The 19,766-nt window shown below is 45.1% G+C and overlaps 1 protein-coding gene across 2 annotated transcripts in view; it reads left to right on the forward strand.

Annotated features, from left to right (window-relative positions):
* MPPED1 (metallophosphoesterase domain containing 1) overlaps window positions 1-19,766 on the forward strand; it is a 144,485-nt gene that overhangs the window by 8,044 nt on the left and 116,675 nt on the right. The window lies entirely within an intron of this gene.

Below are 19,766 nucleotides of genomic sequence, written 5' to 3' on the forward strand. Positions count from 1 at the left end.
CATAAGACTTCATAAACGTTCTGTAGGATGTTCTCGTCGCTTTGTCATGAGTGCACTGCCACTGCCTCTCTAGTCGTCTGAGCCCTTGTTTCAGCTGTCGTAATTCCAAGGTATACCATGGAGCCAGCCTCACATGAGGGCGCAGAGGGCGTCGAGGTGCGATCTCGTTGATCGCCCTGGATAGCCGATCTTGCCAGGCATCAACCAGGGCATCAAGGGAACCGCCAGTGGGCCAGGGATCCCGTAGAGCCATTTGGAACCGTTCCGGGTCCATCAGGCTTTGCGGGCAAGCCAGAATAGGCTCTCTGCCCTTACAGGGTTGGGGCAGCATCTCCATACGGGCCTTGAGGGCTAGGTGATCCGACCATGGCACCACCTCTGTTGCTATATCATTCACCCAAATCCGGGACGCAAAGATCAAGTCTAGCATGTGCCCTGCCTGGTGCGTAGGGGTCGTAACAAATTGAGAGAGTCCTAGTGTCACCATAGAAGACACCAGGTCCAATGCCCGATTGGAGGCTGCGTCATCGGCGTGGACATCGAAGTCACCCAGGACCATAAGCCCTGGGTACTCCAACGCCCAGCCTGCCACAGCCTCCATCAGGGATGGTAAAGCGCTGGCTGGTGCGTTAGGCGGACGGTACACCAGCCAGATCGCCAACCCCTCTACGACATCCCATGCTAGGCCGGCACACTCAATACCATCTATTTTTGGGGCCGGGAGAGCCCGGAAGGAGTAACTCTCCCGTATGAATAACGCCACCCCTCTCCCCCGCCCACTAGTCCGCGATTGGTGAAAGACCGAGTAACCCAGGGGGGGTCATCTGGGAGAGAGCCACCGTCTCCCCCTCTCGCACCCAGGTCTCGGTCACGCAAGCCAGGTCCACATCCTGCCGAAGCAAGAATTCCCTCAGGATCTCAGTCTTATTATTTACGGACCTGGCGTTGCATAACACCAATGACGGAGGTGGGCAATTCCTCTTGGCCCCACTAACTGTCACCATTGGGATGGGAAGTAGACTGGAAGGGGGCCGAGCACTGTTTTGTCTCCACCCCCTTCCCTTACATTTCTGTCTATTCCCACCGTCATATCTTCCCCTTCCCAGGAGCACTGGAATCCCCTGGCCAGGCATCCACACCTATGTCCCGGTATAATTTTGTAAGTAATTATGTGATGGCCACACCTTCCCGACTAGCTCGTCTCGACTCACCGTCCAGCTCTCTAACCTACCCTCCACCTTCAGTCCCTGGTTACTGGTTCACTATGAATTAATCGCATCTAATTTAATTAACATCCCACCCTAATTCTCCCTCTAATTGGTTAGTCAAATTGATCAAATCGATTCGTCTTTCTTGGCACATTAATAAGCTCCCCCCCCCCTATTCCTATGTCCCGATTTAATGTGCAATATAAATAAATCACTAGATCTCTGTGCATTTAAACATATAAATACATAATTAAATCATTTACATGCATTTAAATAAGTAAATACATAATAATAGAGTCCCGTTCCTAATCAATTATAACATTTCCAATTAGATTAATAGTAGTTCGGTTAGTGGCCAGTAAGGACTCTAATCAATAAAAGGGGTCCAGGATACTGAATGGTGAGGTAGAGTGGATCTTGTTCTTAAAGTGCTATCGTTATAGTTGGAGTTAAAGTGCCAGTGCTTGCAGGTGTGTATAATGTTCTTAAAGTGCAGTAGAGTTCTTAAAGTGTGGTAGAGTTCTTAAGGTGCAGGTGGCACTCACAGTCGAATTAGAGTGAAAGTGCCAGTGCTTGCAGATATCAATAATGTTCTTAAATATTCTTAAAGTGCGGTTGCAGTTGCAGTTCTTGAGGTGCAGGAGGTACCCACAGTCAGTTGAGAGGTTATAGCCCCTGTCGGCGCCATCTCCAGCTGTTCCGTGGCCCTCTCGCACAGTCTGGGTCCCCAGCATCCGAGCCCCGTACAGGGCTTCACTGTCGGGGGGATTCCCAGCTACCGGCTCGGCTGCGCCTCGCTGGCGTCTGCGGGGTGAAGACGAGGAGATAGAGGAAGGAGGTGGAGGGTAGGGAAAGGAGTGAGGGACGAAGACTGGGATACCCACTGAGGCCAACGCCCCGGGGCCAGTCCACCGCTCCGCCCACTCACGGCTCCCCGAAAGACCCCCAGCCCCCGTCCGCCTCCGCCCGCGACAAATCGCCAACTGCACCACACACTCCGCTTCACTCGCTGCCTTAATTCACTGCCTACGCTTCTCGTCGCACCAGCCCGCATAGCACACACCTCCCTTGGCGTCGGCTCGGCTTCTCTCGGACGCCAGCCCGTGGCGGCGCCCTGGCTCCGCCTCGGCTTCGGCCAGACGGCAGCAATATTCCTTCCACTGGGCACCAAGAGTCACCATCGTCGTCTCGTGAGTCGAGTCTCCGGTTAGTGCCTGGTATTTTCGTCTGCTGTTAATGTTTGTATTGATGGTCTGGTTGTTTGTTAAAGATATCAGCTGGCGGGAGCCCAGCACCTAGGCTTCTACCGCCGTCGCCATCTTGACTCTGGGAACCAATGGTCAAGTAGGCCTCAACTCCTAGGGTGGTACACATATATTAGTGCAAATGGCTCAAGTATCATAGACTACTTTGCCTTATCAACAAGAGTGGTTTCCTTTATGAAGGTTATAAAACGGAAGATTTGTATCACTTACCGTGAAGCTTCCTTCTCGGTGGACTGGCAGTGGGTCGGTCCGACTGCTGGGTATAGGCTCCTCCTCCTCATCACAGGGTCGGGTCTTCCAATCGATCCAGAGGGGGAGTGGCCTATACCTCCCAGATCTCGCCAGGTGTATCCAAGCCGCATCCCCTTAGGAATAAAAACTTCCACCACCTCCCCATTCACATACAGAGACAAGTAAACGAGGAGAATAGTTTATTACGCTTCAATGCACCACACAAAATGGAAGATTGAAACAGAACATTGCCAATCATAGAAACAGCAATATTTCTCAAGAGAGAAAAAGGCAAGCCTCCAGGATCCATCTCCAACACCCAGGAAGCCGCTCAACCTTTAACGGGTGGGCCGGACCGACCCACTGCCAGTCCACCGAGAAGGAAGCTTCACGGTAAGTGATACAAATCTTCCGTTCTCCGGTGGTCTGGACAGTGGGTCGGTCCGACTGCTGGGACGTAACAAAGCTGAACATCCCCGGGCGGGAACGGCTTCCCTGTTTAGAGTGCATGCTGCAGCACACACCTCCCAAAGGCTGCCTCTGCCGAGGCCCATTTATCTACCCTGTAGTGCCTGGTAAAGGTATGCACCGACCTCCAAGTCGCTGCCCTACACACAGCTTCTAATGATGGAAAGGACTGGTACACATCTGATGTTGCAGCACCCCTCAGAGAATGAGCCGTGATCCCATCTGGAGGGGTCTGACCTTGGGCCTTGTAGGCCAGGACAATACATTCCTGTAGCCACCTGCTAAGAGAAGAGGTGGAAACCTGTCGTCCCTGTGACTTCTTGCTGAACGAAACTAACAGGGAGTCAGACTTTCTCCAGTCTTTTGTACGTTCAATATAAAAACTAAGTGCCCTCTTAACGTCTAGACAGTGCAACTCCCTTTCCTTAGCAGACTGAGGAGTGGGACAAAAATTCGGGAGAACCAACTCCTGGGACCTATGAAAAACAGAATTTACTTTAGGAATGAAAGATGGGTCTGGTCTCAGTACCACCTTTTCGTTATGAAAAACACAAAGTTCCTTGTCAAACGACAAGGCCCTCAATTCGGACACTCTCCGTGCCGTGGTGATGCCCACCAGAAAGAGCGTTTTAAAAGTTAGTTCTTTAATCCCACAGGAAGCCATAGGTTCGAAGGGATGCCCACACAAGGCATGTAGTACTACATTCAGCCTCCACGAAGGGAACCTGTGCACCTGTGGAGGTTTAAGAAGTGCAGCACCCCTCAAAAACCGTTTAATATGCGGATGCGCTGACAAGGCCTTACGCCCCCACACCCCTTGTATGGACGATATGGCAGCCACCTGTCGTCGCAGTGTACTAGTGGAGAGCCCCTTATCTGCCCCTTCCTGCAGAAAACAAAGAATACCTTTAACTTTAACTGTCATTGGGTCCCACCCCCGCTGGGTTGACCATGAGGAGAAGACCTTCCAGGTGGTATTATACACTCTATTAGTGGAACATTTACGTGATGCCAACATAGTGTCCACCACTCTCTTGTTATAACCTAGCTCCTCGAGCTGCAGCCGCTCAACCTCCAAACTGTCAACTGTAACAGGTCTGGTTGAGGATGAGACATGTTGCCCTGGGTCAGAAGGTCATCCCTCCTCGGCAGCCGCCAAGGAGGCTGAATCGACAACCTCAGAAGCTCCTGGAACCATGACCGTCTCGGCCAGAAAGGAGCCACTAGCACCATCTCCGCCCTTAACTCCACCACCCTCTGAATCACCCTGGGTAATAGAGGAAGGGGCGGGAAGGCATACAGAAGCCCCGCTGGCCACTCGGCGCTGAGAGCATCGGTTCTTTCTGCTCTTGTGTCTCTGTTTTTGGCAAAGAACCTGTCCACCTGACAATTTTCTGCCGTGGCAAACAAGTCCACCGTCACCGGGCCGTACCTGTCCACTATTAGACTGAAGGTGTCTCTGTGCAACATCCATTCCGTCTGGTCCAGCCAGTGTCTGCTGAGCCAGTCTGCTAGTAGATTGTCCTTCCCTGGAACATGCACCGCTTTGATCGATAGGAGATTGGATTCCGCCCACTCGAAGAGAACCTTCGCCTCGGCATGGAGAGATTTCACCCTGGTTCCTCCCTGTCGATTTACATATGCTTTGGCTGTCGAGTTGTACGTTTTGACCAGGACATGGTGACCCATCAGGACTGCCTGCAAACCTTGCAACCCTAGCCGAATCGCTCTGAGCTCCAGGAAGTTGATACTGCGCTTCATCTCGTGGGGCTCCCACTGACCCTGGATCATTTGATCCTGTGAGTGAGCCCCCCAACCCCAAAGACTGGCATCTGTGGTCATACAAACCCTCTGGGGCTCGCGTAGCGGATGACCTGGAAGAAAACGATCCGGGTCCAGCCACCACTGCAACTGGGCTCTCACCTCTGGCGGTAATGTCACCAGTTTGGGAATTTTGTTCCCAATAACCTCCTGGAAAGGGCGGAGGAAAAACTGCAGGGGGCAAGTGTGGAATCTGGCCCAGGAAAGCAAATCCTGAAAGGAGACCATCATCCCTAACAACTGCGCTAACATCATAACCGACACCCTGCGTCGTTGTAGAATCTTTTGTAACAGGAGACAGAACTTCTCCCGTCTCTCTAGGGTTATGAAGACTCTGTCCATGGTTTCCCACTCCGCCTTGACCAGAGCAAAAAAGGCCGCTGGTAAGGGAACCCCCGTCTGAGCACTGCTCAGTTTTGGCATCATTTCCCCTGAGCCTGTGGGAAGGTCAGGATCCAACTCCTCATTTTTCTTAGGTGTAGCCACAAAATTAAGGGTCCTCAAAAGCTTGGGGAGCAGTTTGGAATAGTATTTGAGGGGGAGAAGCCTAGATTGCACAGTGTCAGGATGTTCCTCCTCATCTGAAAGCTCTCCTTCCTCCTTATCAGACTGTGGATCAGAGTCCTCCGACTCTTCAGCCGAACTCAGGAGAGGGGAATCCAAGCCTACGTGAGACTTGCCCTTAGATCGTCCTTCCAGAGCATCACTAGGGCTGGGGTCTCTGCCCCTTTTCCTTCCCTCTTGCCTTTTTTGCTTCGTCACAGAAGAAGGGGAGCCCAGCCGCTGACTGAGGTCCTGCCCCAACTCTTTCAACATTTCTCTTTTAAGCCATTGTAGCAAGTTTGTTTTGGCGTCCTCCCCTGTAAGGTCGAGATTCTGAGCCTCTTGTTGAGGGGTCAGGGTTCCTGATAGCAGAGGCAAGTCGAATTCACTTGGGGAGTTTCTTTGGGAACTAGCCGCCATTTTGATGTACTCCAAGTCACTATAAGGGAAGTGAGAGGAAATACACTAGCAAAAAAGGGCGGGAAATGCTCAAAATGGAGGGCAGCATGTTTCAAACTTCGCCCTCTAACAGGTCTTACAGCGCCTTTCAGCCAGACCCCTTAGGAATGCCCTTATCCAAGGTCTCTCCCCTCTGCCATGCAAGTAATGCTAGGCAGTTCAGGGTCTAGGCATGCGGTCAGCGTGCAGGAGAAAAACCCCTTCCCAGGGCTTTATATCGCCCGCGCCAAGCCCTTCCCGCTGTGGGGCGACTTACCACGCTGCTGCTTGATTTGCCGCCTTTTTTCTCCGCTCCGTTCCACTCGCGTCTGCGGGGAAACGGAGCTCCAGAGGGCCTTGACGATCGGAGCAGGGTGTACTTCCGAGTAGCCCTGGATGTTTGCCCTCTCACTGAGTTTGTTGGGGCCAACCCCTACGCTCCCAGCCTTCGTAATTTTCTCTTCCGGATCTTCTGCGCTTCTTCTAAGAGCGCTAAGGAAGAAGCCGTCCTGCTCATGCAGGGCCGGGAAAAAAACCTGGCGAGATCTGGGAGGTATAGGCCACTCCCCCTCTGGATCGATTGGAAGACCCGACCCTGTGATGAGGAGGAGGAGCCTATACCCAGCAGTCGGACCGACCCACTGTCCAGACCACCGGAAAAGTGGGCAATTTTCTGGGAAGTGATCATCTCCTAATTCTTTTTGTTCGTATCGTCCAAGTCTCTCAGCCAATCATCCAATCACTAGTCATACCTGATGGAATCCTAGACTTTATTCAACAATTCAAAGTTTGCAATTTACTATAAAAGTCTCAATATAAAGATGAATTAACTTCATCTGCAGAATCTCAGCGCATTTTGAGATCTTGAATGTTTTCATATCAGTATTGAAATAAAGTGAGTCCAGCCAGCTTTGAATCAACCAAGAACACTTTATTGCAAGAAGATACAGTCACAGTGGAACACAGGCAAAACTGCAACTATATATAATCTGGCCATGGTTAACCCCCCCTCCCCCCCACACACACACACCAGCAGGCAACAGTTACTCCTGTTGGCTCACTCCAAAATCTTTTTTTTGCATCTCTTCGTTACAAGTTGTTACATGCCTAGCTTCTTACTGGCCAATTTTTTCCAGGCTTCAGGATCCTGGTTTGCAAGGAGTCCCTGTCTCAAGCTCAGGCAACAAGAACCCAGTGAGATGCAATACATAACACCCCTCCCCCTAAATTCAGACTGCCTTAATGGCAGACAAAGTCTTTTTCATATCAGGGCCGCACACTCGTCTTCTGGGAGTGCCTAAGTTCAGTGGCTGGCTCCTGTACAGTTGACATGCTCACCCAACAGGGAGGAGCAGTGTCTGGAGTAGTCACCTCATAGGGAAGTACAGAGTCCAGAACAAGAGGAGCCTCTGGAGGCTCATAGTCCATGTCTATGGGAGGCTCATGTTCTGGCCGTCACGACTGTAGCTGGTCTTTCTGATGGTGCCAGATCAGTCCTTCTTGGAGGCAACATGGTACAAGACTGGCCTGGTGGCTCACATATTTTAAATTGGTCTTTTATTGTTTTTACTGTTGATTATTTTTATGATGTAACCCGCCCTGAGCTTGTCCTAAGGGAAGGGTGGGTTAAAAAATAAAATAAAAATAAATAGATGATTGTAGCTAGAACCCATGCTGGACCAAATGAAGACAAAGGAGGACTGGCTGATTTGTTGGACACCTGTTGCTTTAATGCCCAATGCCTCAAACCAGTCGAGTCTAAGCAGGCTAGCGCGGCAACCCTCAGCAACAACAAGGTTCAAAGTGCTGTTAAAGTCTTTGTAGCAGAGGTTGAAGGAGCTGATACCAGCTACAGGAACACGTCGACCCTGGATGTCTGTAAGGAGGACCCCTAATGGCTCTAGGCGGTGATCAGGCTGCTGTGGGCAGCCTCAGCAGTAAGTGTTCATGGAGATGATGGAGAGTGCTGAGCCAGAGTCTACCTCCTTATCACAGGGCACACTGTCAATGAGAACCATCACCTTGATTTTCTTTCGTGGTTGCAGCTGGATCTTCTGACTGGTGGTTCCCCAGGCATGGTTGGACAGGCAGGAGCACTGCAAGATGGTGTGGCAGTCCTCTGATTTGACATGTCCCTTGTCGACTGGTTGTAGGCAAGGAGAGGGCAGCTGTGTGCAGTCTTTTGACTTTGCGCTCCAACAGGTGCATTCAGTATGCCCGGTTTTACCACAGTCCCGACACTGGGCATCTCGGAAATGGCAGGTCTTTCAGAGATGGGCACCTCCACAGCTGGCACAGGGCATCCTAGTGAATGGTGGTGAGTCTTTTATCTTTGGCCAGACTGCCCTTGTGTGGTGGACCTACACGAAAACTGTCCCCACTCCTCCTCATGCACCTGCTGGAATGGCCTTGGGTTAGTCATAGCTCTCGCAGGAGTTGCCCTCGAAAGGGAAGCTGCTGTGAGAGCCCTCTCAGCCCCAACCACCTCACAGGGTGTCTGTTGTGGGGGTAGAAGATATAGGAGATTGTAAGCTGCTCTGAGTCTCTGATTCAGAGAGAAGGGTGGGGTATAAATCTGCAGTCTTCTTCTTCATCTTTGCAGAGGGCAATTGAGTTTATGGAATACAGTGGGCTTGTTTAGAGAAAGTGTCCACCACAAACCAGATCATTGTTTTCGCTTTACAAGGTGGTAAGTCAGTGATAAAGTCCATTGTAATACATTCCCAGGGTCGGGTTGAAGTTTCAAGTGGTTGAAGCTCATCCAGCATCTTGCCCCTCTTTTCTTTGCCATGGCAAGATGGGACAGCCTCCCAAATATTGATAAATGTCTCTACACAATCCTGGCCACCAAAACTGACTTTGAATTAAGTGGATCGTTTTTACAAATCCAAAGTGTCCCCCCCCCCCCCCCCGAGTTTACTGTCATGTGATCATTCCAAAATCTCTTTGCAGAGGCTGGGGGGAACATATAGTCCAATCCCCTGAACAATGCAGGAAACTCACAAATACCTCCCCCTAAATTCACAGGATCTTCATTGCTGTCAGATGGCCATCTGAGATTATCTATGAAGTTATCTATGAAATTTCTGTAGAAATTTGCTTATCCCAAGAAAGACTGACGTTGCCTCCAGGTTTGGGGGGTGGGGCACTCCATGACAGCTTTGATTTTGGCCAGGCCCATCCCCAAACCATTCCCCAACATTCGGTAACCCAGAAAATCTAGTTCCACCTTGTGGAACTCACATTCGGACGACTTGGCAAACAGTTTGGATTCATACAGACTTTAGAGCACCTCCCTGACCAGTTTAATGTGTGAGTCCAGGTCATTTGAATACATTAACAAGTCATCAAGATAAACCACAACCCCCTTGTACTTTGTGAGTACCTCATTTATAAAGTTCATAAAGACCCCAGGGGCACTCTGGAGACCAGGTATTCAAATTGACCCAGCATGGTGTTGAAAGTGGTTTTCCATTCATCCCCTTCCCTGATTCTTACACGGAAGTAAGCATCTCTCAAGTCTAGTTGAGAGAAGACCTTTCCTTGTGATACTACACTCAGCAAGTCTTTGATTACTGGGAGGAGGTAGGCATTTGACATCGAAACTGCATTGATGCCTCAGTAATCCATACAAAGCCTTAGATTCCAGTTTTTCTTTTCCCTGAACAGGATGGGAACTGCATGGGAAGAACTGGTGGGGCAGATAAAACCATGCTTTAAGTTCTTTTCAGTACATTTTTATAGCCGAGTCCTCTCCTGCCTGCTCATCAAGTAAAGCTTAGCCTTTGGGAGCCATTCTCCTTCTATGAGATCAATGGCACAGTCTGTTGTTCTATGAGAAGGCAGCTCGTCCACCTCCTTCTGTTCAAACACCTTTCTTAAGTCTCTGTATTCCTGGGGGATTAGCTCTACTTCCTCTTGGGTAAGGCATAGTCTTTCAAACATGGGAGGAGGTTTGGATCCCCACTTTCCGTTCCAGGTATGTGCCCGACACCATTCATCACAGAAAAACTTGGGCTTGCACCATGAAGAAACCCAGCTTCTTGGGGTTTCAATTGAACTTCACATCAAAATTCTTGGGTCCCATCGGTGGGCCTCCTGGTACTGCAGGGAACATGGGAGCTAGCAGAACCCCTCCCAGTTGCACCTATATGACTGGCACCCCTGGGATTCCTCCGAGCTGTGCTGGCTGTTAGGCGGGCTGTGCTGGCTGTTGTGGGGGAGCTTGCACGGGAGCTACAAGCTGCTGCAGTGGACAAGGGACCCCAGCGACCTGTCCCCTTAGCTGGCATGTTGGTTTAGCAAAATACTTATTAAAACAAGCACATAAATCATTTCTTTATTTTTAACAAATTACATAAAATACAACTAAATAATTTGTCTATCGCAACCTAAACCATTTCTCCTAATAACATATTAAAAACAAATCTGCCAAATTACCAAATCTAGCAAATTACACAGCAATTATGCTATCTACCTTTTCAACCTTTAATCCTACTCTTACATCATTATAGACAATCTCACTAAATAGGCATACTGTAAATACATCTACTATATAAAGAAATGCTATCTGCACTCATTAACATTACTTCTTCAAAATCTCCCTTATTCTTTTAAAATCTAACATCTGTTCATTATTAATGGTTACATGTTTATTTATTCACAAGGGGAAAGAAAAAAAAAAGAACCCGGATTCCAGAGTCCTTCTTCCCAGAGATTAAAAACTTTTAAATTCCTTTGATTTCTGCACCCATATTGCATCCGAGGCAGCCCATTTAATCACAGTTTGCCTTTTGATATCACAGTTGGAGTTCCTTGTCCAGCCATTCACCAAAGTAGAGAAAAAAAATTCAAAGTCCTTTTTCCGAAAGGCTTTTCACATCTTGATTTGTTGATTGGAGTGTAGCTTTTCTCTTCTCAATATGGCCTGCCCCCTCAACCACAAGGGGAAGAATTCATTGCCATTTTCCCCTCTCAGCCTAATTTCACTGCATCTTAATTTCGGGTCTAGTTTTGAAACTGCGACACAGGAGTCCATCTTACTTTTCTTTTGAAAGTATAACTTTCCCCTTTCAATTTCACAGCCGTCAGTACACTCTCTTAAGCACTCGACCCCTGTAGGTTTACAGTTTCATTAACTGTCAGCATAAAACAATTCATTTGGTCTTTAAGGAGCTGCATAAATGAGATAAGATCTTTTTTCAGAGAAATGAGATCTGAACAGTTCTCTTTTCCATGTGACATTTCATTAAGCAGTGCCATTTCTGATATCAAAACTCAGTCTCTTAGATCAGATTGTAAATTCGCTTCAAGCTCCTGTTAATCCCCATTCCACAACAGCTCCAGCTTAAGTTTTAGAAACCATTCTTTTAAATACAGTCAGGCGATAGAGACAGATCTCTCTACAGTTTATCTCCTTTGTGTTCAGATCGTATTGCAACTTCTTAGTAATCTCTTTGATATATATCCAGTTATAGTCCGGGTCAATTTTAGTAATTATATTCAATCCAATTTAAATAGTTAAGACTGCTCATGACATTCCGAGGCCTCTTCTAAATGATTTGAGCTAGTCTTTCGTTGTTATGCAGAGGGACCCACCAGGGAGTAGAATTAGAAAAACACCTACTTGTTAAGTAGAGTCATCGCTTTAGGAGTAGAAAAATGCTGCTTCAAAGGCGTACTGGAGAAAATGAAAGCAAGAAAGAAGTTGGGCATTCTTCTCTTTTTGCTGGTATGCCAGCTTTCATGGCCACGGAGCTTCAGGACATACAGGGGTCAGGGGCAGCTGCCGTTGGACCTCTCCCCCCCCTGTAAAAGTCCCTTGCCGAAGAAAAAGTCTCTCCTCTTCTGTGACACCCCTCCAACAGCCAGACTCAGAATTGCTGCAGAGAGATGATCTACAAGCCCCTCTGAAGCCAAGATGACGGATCCCGGAAGTCCTCAAAGAACTTTCTAAAGAACAAGGAGAGCCTTTGTCTATCATCTTCAAGACCTCCCTGAGAAATGGGAATGTCCCACAATATTGGAAGAGAGCAAACGTTTTCCCAATATTTAAAAAAAAGAGAAGAAGAATGAACTGGGAAACTTCAGGCTGGTTAGTCTGACTTCTGTTGCTGGAAAGCTATTTGAGCAGATTTTAAAGGGGTTGATCTGTGCGCATCTGAAGGATAACTTGGTGATTCAAGGAAGTCAGCATGGATTTGTTTTCAACAGGTCTTGCCAGACCAACCTGGTTTCTTTCTTTAATCAAGTAGCAAGCTTACTGGATTGTGGAAATGCTGTTGATGTGGTTTACCTGGATTTCAATAAAGCTTTTGATAAGGTTCTCCATTACATTCTGATGGGCAAACTGGATTGGACTATAGGACAGTTTGGTGGATAGGAAAATGGTTAGAGGACTGTACCTAAAGACTGGTTGTCAGTGGAGTTTTGTCAGATTGGAGAGAGGTGTCCAGTGGGGTGCTGCAGGGCTTGGTTTTGGGCCCGGTTCTTTTCAACATTTTAATCAACGATCTGCATATCTGAGATGGTTGATGTTTTTCCCGGCAATTTTTTTTTTAATTTTAAAATTTTTATTCAACACCACAAAAAGACGAACATAGAATAGAGTTGTATACATACAAAATAGTCAAAAGAATCATTCTTAAATATATGTATACATATATCCTCAGAAACCGATAGACAAATTATAACCAAATATTTCAAATTAAAACCAAAAGGCCTGACCATAACTAACCACATTTACAATAGTAACAGAAATTTATAACTCTCACATTTCAAGAGCGAATTTACATAGCAAGGATCGTTGTCTAACTGTCAGATATTGGAGAATATCAATGTGCTTTTATACTGAATGCATTTAGTGACTTGTTTCTTGACATGACTAACCCCATTTTGAATTCCTAATACTAACTATGAAGAAGAAGACCTTGCATTTCAAACGGTCTCAGAAATGTTACTAACTCATGCTGTGAACTCCTCTGCATAACACTAACAAAGCAATAGGCCTTTGAAGATAGCAAGTCTCAAGGAGAGCCAGCAGGGCTCCTCTGTGAGAAAACGAACCGCAAGCGATAAGGGGGAGGGAAAGTGTTACTTCTGACACTAGAGTGTGAGAATGTAGGATTGTTTATGAATGCTTTGATGTGAGGCCTTAAAACCCATGTATGTATCAATACCTGCTATCAGTCCCAATGACTGCCTGTCCAGAGCTTTGAGATATCAAATAAACACTACTACTTTGCAACAAATGCTGGTGCATTTCCTTTGAACCTCCAACGTCTGACACTAACTTCTCAATTATCGGAAACCATTTTGCAATAAACTTTTCATGGGCCATGTAGGGATCTATAGAATTAAGACCTGATGCTATTTTTTCCATGGCTATATGGTCCCAAATTTTGGCAAACTATTGATCAACACTTAAATAATCAAGGCTTTTCCATGTGGTAGCTATGACGGATTTCGCTGCTGTCAGCAGAGTTACCAACAATGAGCGATGCCTAGATGGAATTTTCGAATCTAACCAGTTATACAATAATATGAAATCTGGAGTATATGGAATGCAAACATCCGTAATTTCTGACACCTTTTGGACAATACATTTCCAGAAGCTTACGACTTTCTCACATTCCCACCAACAATGGAAAAAAGAAGCTTTCTGGCCACACCCTCTCCAACACAAAGGGGAACAGTCTGGTAAAATACGTGCTAAACGTATAGGAGTATAATACCAACTTAGAAGTATTTTATAATTTAACTGCAGAGTATTAAGTGAATTGGTGTTAAAAGCTTCTGATGACCATATAGAATCTCAATGGTCTGCATCAAGAATCATATCACAATCTCTATGCCAACGTACGACATAAGAGGGTGGCTGTGTAAAATGATCTAACAATAACATGTGATACAATTTAGAGATAGTATGTATACTGTTTTGGTTAAAATTTATCACCAATCGTTCAAATTCAGTTTTAGGACGTAATTTAGCTGCTAACAACATTGGGGAATTTAAAAGGTGTGTTAGCTGAATATACTCAAACCAAGGAGGAAGGCAATTTAGTTTCTTTCCCAGTTCAACCATTGACAAAATTGAGCTCCCAATGATTAATTGAAACAAAAATTTTATTGAGTTTCTGTTCCAAAAACCGTAAGAGTCCTGTTTTGCCGCTGGAGCAAACCAAGGTTGCCTCAAAAAGGTAGCAATTAATGAGATAGGAGGGGCCAATCTCTTGTGATTGATATCCCATATATTTACTATTGCTTTCAAGAAGAGGCTCTGTAACAGCCAGCTTGGTCTAGATGACCTTTCCAGCCACATATATTCATGGTATTTCAGTGGGGTTAAATGTTGTTCTTCTATTATCACCCAATCTGGAGTATCTCTAGCATAAACTGCTTTTAAAAAGCCTGAAAGTACCGTCGCTGAATAAAATAAACATAAATTTGGGTAAGCTAGGCCATCTCTGTTGGAATGACGACAGAGAGTTGAGAAAGCAACCCTTGGTTTCTTATATCTCCATAAAAAATCATTCAGTAGAGTTTGCCATCTACTAATCATACTGTGCGATAAATGGATGGGTAAAGCTCTAAACAAATATAAAATTTTTGGGAAAATAAGACTTAATCACACTCAAACGTTCCATGATAATTGCTTTGAATCCCATTGTTTTAAAAGTTTAGAAATATTAGTGACTACCTCCATATAATTAACTGTAACTATGTTTGAAAGCCGCCCTGAGCCCGCTTCGGTGGGGTAGGGCGGGATATAAATCAAATAAAATAAAATTATTCGATATAAATCGAATAAAATAAAATAAATATCAATCGGGACCTTAATACCTAAACAGGTCCATGAAGACTTTACCCATTGATAAGGACATACAATGCCTATTTCCTGCTTGTCCTCAGGGGTAAGCTTAGTGGGATAAATCAAGGACTTACTATGGTTAATTTTTAAGCCTGAAACCAGCATAAAGTCAAAAAGCAGTTATTGTAACACCTGCAGAGATTTCACAGGGTCAGACAGATAAATTACTATGTCATCTGCAAATAATGATATCTTAAAGGGTGTGTTTGCAACTTGAATACCTTGGAGATCTGGGCACTGGCGAACCAGGTTAGCAAAAGGTTCTATAGCCAAAGCAAAGAACAAAGGTGAAAGAGGACAACCTTGTCGGGTGCCCCTAGATAGCCCAAAATCAGAAGAATGTTGATTATTAATAGATAGCAGTGCTTTGGGCGAAGCATACAAAGCCTTGACTATATGAATAAAGTTCTCGCCAAAGCCCATTTCCTGAAGAGTTGCAAGAAGGTATACCGGCTCAACCATGTCAAAGGCTTTTTCAAAGTCCAATGCCACAATACAAGAACTCTGTTTTTGAAATAAAGCATATTGAATAATATTAACCGTCTATCTTATATTATCAGTAATTTCCCTATTTACAATGAAGCCCGACTGATTTTTATGTATGTAGCAAGAAATTATATTATTAAGCCTTTTAGACAAGACAGAAGAAAATAATTTATAGTCAGAATTTAAGAGGGATATGGGACGATAGGATTTCGGACACAGGGGGTCTTGGTCTTTTTTTGGGATCAAAACTATCTTTGCTTGACCCCAGGTATTTGGTATATGACCACCTTGTAGAACTAAATTACATAGATCCGTTAAGTGAGCTATGAGAGATGCTTGGAATTTTTTATAAAATTCAACAGGGAGTCCATCCCTACCAGGGTTTTTATTATTTTTAGAACCCTGTAGTGCCATATAAATCTCCTCAGCAGTTATCTCTGAATCTATATATGCCTTATGGGCTTCAGACAATTGTTTTATAAGTTGATTAGAATGCAGAAAATTTCGTATTGCTATTGGATCAGGATTGGTAGTTTTGTACAATTTCATATAAAAATCTTTAAAAACATTGACAATATCTACTGTTGAAGAATGTAATTGCCCTGTGGGGTCCTTAATCATTTTAATTTGTCTGTCTGCGATTTGTGTCCTAAGCTTCCAGGAAAGCAGTTTTAGTGACCTAGGATTTTTGAACCAATACTGTTGTTTTGTAAAGAGTAAGTTTTTTTATTCTAGAAGTTTCCATCATATCTAGCTTCTTCCGTTCTATTTGCAGCTTTTGATAGATTTTATTGGAACCTGTCTGTTTGTGTTTACATTCCAATTGTTGGATAGTCAATTGCAATTGTGAAACCAATTGCAGTCTATCCTTACGTAGTTTAGAAGCGGCAGAAATACATTTCCCTCTAATGACTGCTTTTAAGGCATCCCATATTGTTTGTGCTGCGATTCCACAATTAGAATTTATTTTAAAATACTCGGAGATTTCAGTCTCATTGGACTCAATAAAAAGGTGGTTTGAAAGCAAAGTTTTATCAAGGGTCCAAGTATAAGAGGTTGCCTCATGTGGAGTTAGAGTTAAAAAACAGTCAACCCATGCATGATCGGACAAAGTACGGGAGCCAATAATAGGCAATCTTAATTCCGGCTTGTGCTTCATCCAGGCTTTCCATACCTTACCATACTTTAGGTGAGGTCGGCATTCAGCACGATGTACTCTGCATATAATTAAATAAGCAGGGTGACAATATACATCCTTGTTGAACTCCTTTTCCTATTCTAAACCAATCAGTTGTTCCATATCCCGTTCTGACAGTTGCTTCTTGACCCTTATACAGGTTTCTCAGGAGACATGTGAGGTGGTCTGGTACTCTCATCTCTTTAAGGACTTGCCACAGTTTGTTGTGATCCACACAATCAAAGGATTTAGCATAGTCAATGAAACAGAAATAGATGTTTTTCTGATACTCCCATGCTTTCTCCATAATCCAACAAACATTAGCAATTTGATCTCTGGTTCCTCTACCTCTCCAAAACCCAGCTTGAACTTCTGGTAGTTCCCGATCTACATACTGCTGAAGCCTAGCTTGTAGGATCTTTAACATGACCTTGCTGGCATGTGAAATGAGTGCAATGGTGCGATAGTTTGAACATTCTTTATCATTACCCTTCTTTGGAATTGGAATATAAACTTTCCAATCCTGTGCCACTGTTGCATTTTCCAAATTTGTTGACATAATGTGTGCATCACTTTTAACAGCATCTTTTAGGACTCTGAGTAGCTCAACTGGGATACTGTCATCTCCGCTTGCTTTGTTGTTAGTAATATTTTCTAAGGCCCATTTGACTTTACACTCCAGGATGTCTGGCTCAAGGTCAGTGATTTCACTGTCATGGTTGTCAAGGACATTGAGATCCTTTTTGTATAATTCTTCTGTGTATTCTTGCCACCTCTTCCTGATCTCTTCTGCTTCTGTTAGGTCCCTACCGTTTTTGTCCTTTATCATGGCCATCTTTGCATGAAACGTACCCCATTTCTCCAATTTTCTTGAAGAGATCTCTTGTCTTTCCATTCTATTATTTTCCTCTGTTGCTTTGCATTGTTCCTTCAGGAAGGCCTCTTTATCTCTCCTTGTTGTTCTCTGAAAATCTGCATTCAGTTGGGTGAATTTTTCATTTTCACCTTTGCCTTTTGCTTTGCTTCTTTCCTCAGCTATTTGTAAAGCCTCATCAGACAGCCACTTTGCTTTCTTGCATTTCTTTTTCTTAGGGATGGTACTGATTGTTGTCTTCTGTACAATGTCACGAACTTCCGTCCACATTTCATCCAGCACTCTATCTATCAACTCTAGTTTCTTCAACCTATTTCTCAACTCCACTGTATATTCATAAGGGACATGATCAAGGTTAAACCTGAATGGCCTAATGGCTTCCCCACTTTTCTTCAGTTTAAGCCTGAATTTTTCAATAGTACCTCATGGTCTGAGCTGCAGTCAGCTCCAGGTCTTGTTTTTGCTGACTGTAAGGAGCTTCCCCATCTTTGACTGCAGAGTATATAATTACTTTGATTTCTGGGTTGCCTATCAGGTGATGTCCATTTGTAGAGTTACCTTTTAGGTTGTTGGAAGAGGGTGTTCGCGATGACCAGCTTGTTCTCTTGACAAAACTCTATTAGCTTTTGCCTGGCTTCATTTTGGTCTCCAAGGCCAAACTTGTCAGTTGTTCTGGTTACCTTTTGACTTCCTACTTTGGCATTCCACTCCCCTATGATGAGGAGGACATCTTTTTTTGGTGTTAATTCTAGAAGGTGTTGTAGATCTTCATAGAACTGGTCCACTTCAGCCTCTTCTGCATCAGTGGTTGGGGCATAGAATTGGATTACTGATATTGAATGGTTTGCTTTGGATGTGGACCGAGATCATTCTATCATTTGTGAGATTGTATCTCATTACTGCCTTCCTTACTCTCTTGTTAACTATAAAGGCCACACCATTTCTTCTACGGGACTCTTGCCCACAATAATAGATGTAGTGATCCTCTGAATTAAATTCACCCATTCCTGTCCATTTTAGTTCACTGATTCCCAAGATGTTGATGTTCAGTCTTGCCATCTCTTGTTTGACCACATCCAGCTTACGTTGATTCATAGATCTTACATTCCTTGTTCCAATGTAGTATTGTTCTTTGCAGCATCGGACTGTTCTTTCACCATCAGACACATCCACAGCTGAGCATCCTTTTGGCTTTGTACTGCTTCACTCTTTCTGTGGTTACTTGGACTTGCCCTCCGCTCTTCCCCAGTAGCATATTGGGCACCTTCTGACCTGAAGGGCTCATCTTCCAGCGCCGTATCTTTTAGCCTTTTGTTATTGTCCATGGGGTTTTCTTGGCAAGGATACTGGAGTGGCTTGCCACTTCCTTCTCCAGTGGATCACATTTTGTCTGGGTTCTCAGCCGCGGCCTGTCCATCTTGGGTGGCCCTGCATGGCATAGCCCACAGCCTCACTAAACTGTGCAAGCCCTCTTGCCACGTCAAGGCAGCAATCCATGAGAGGGCACTCCAACTATACCATAGCAAAACAAAGTTTGAGTCCAATGGCACCTTAAGACCAATAACATTTTATTCAACGTATAAGCTGCTTCAGACCAACACAGCTACCCATCTGAATATATCATAGCATGCAAGTCTCATGGCTAAATAATCCTTTGAAAAGTTTTTTTTTAAAAGAGAACACACGTTGTTAAGGACATAAGAGAAGCCATGTTGGATCAGGCCAGTGGCTCATCCAGTCCAACACTCTGAGTCACATAAAAACATACGAGAAGCCATGTTGGATCAGGCCAGTGGCCCCTCCAGTCCAACACTCTGTGTCACAGAAGAACATAAGAGAAGCCCTGTTGGAGCAGGCCAGTGGCCCCTGCAGTCCAACACTCTGTGTCACATAAGAACATCAGAGAAGCCATGTTGGATCAGGCCAATGGCCCATCCAGTCCAACACTCTGTGTCACATAAGAACATTCGAGAAGCCATGTTGGATCAGGCCAGTGGCTCATCCAGTCCAACACTTTGTCACACAGGCACCATCAGGAAGTCTATCAGTGGGGCCAGGACACTAGAACCCCTCCCACTGTTCCCCCCCACAAGCACCAATAATACAGAACGTCACTGCCCAAGACAGAGTGTTCCATCAATATGCTGTAGCTAATAGCTACTGATGGACCTCTGCTCCATGTTTATCCAATCCCCTCTTAAAGCTGTCTATGCTTGTTGCTGCCACCACCTCCTGTGGCAATGATTGCCATGTGTTAATCAACCTTTGGGTGAAGAATTATTTCCTTTTATCCATTCTAACCCTACTGCTCAGCAATTTCACATTCACTGAACATTGACAACAAAGATAAAAGTGCCATGTGGAAAATCATAACCTACTTTGAATC

This window comes from Heteronotia binoei, chromosome 17 (assembly GCF_032191835.1).
Source record: "Heteronotia binoei isolate CCM8104 ecotype False Entrance Well chromosome 17, APGP_CSIRO_Hbin_v1, whole genome shotgun sequence".
Classification (NCBI taxonomy): domain Eukaryota; kingdom Metazoa; phylum Chordata; class Lepidosauria; order Squamata; family Gekkonidae; genus Heteronotia; species Heteronotia binoei.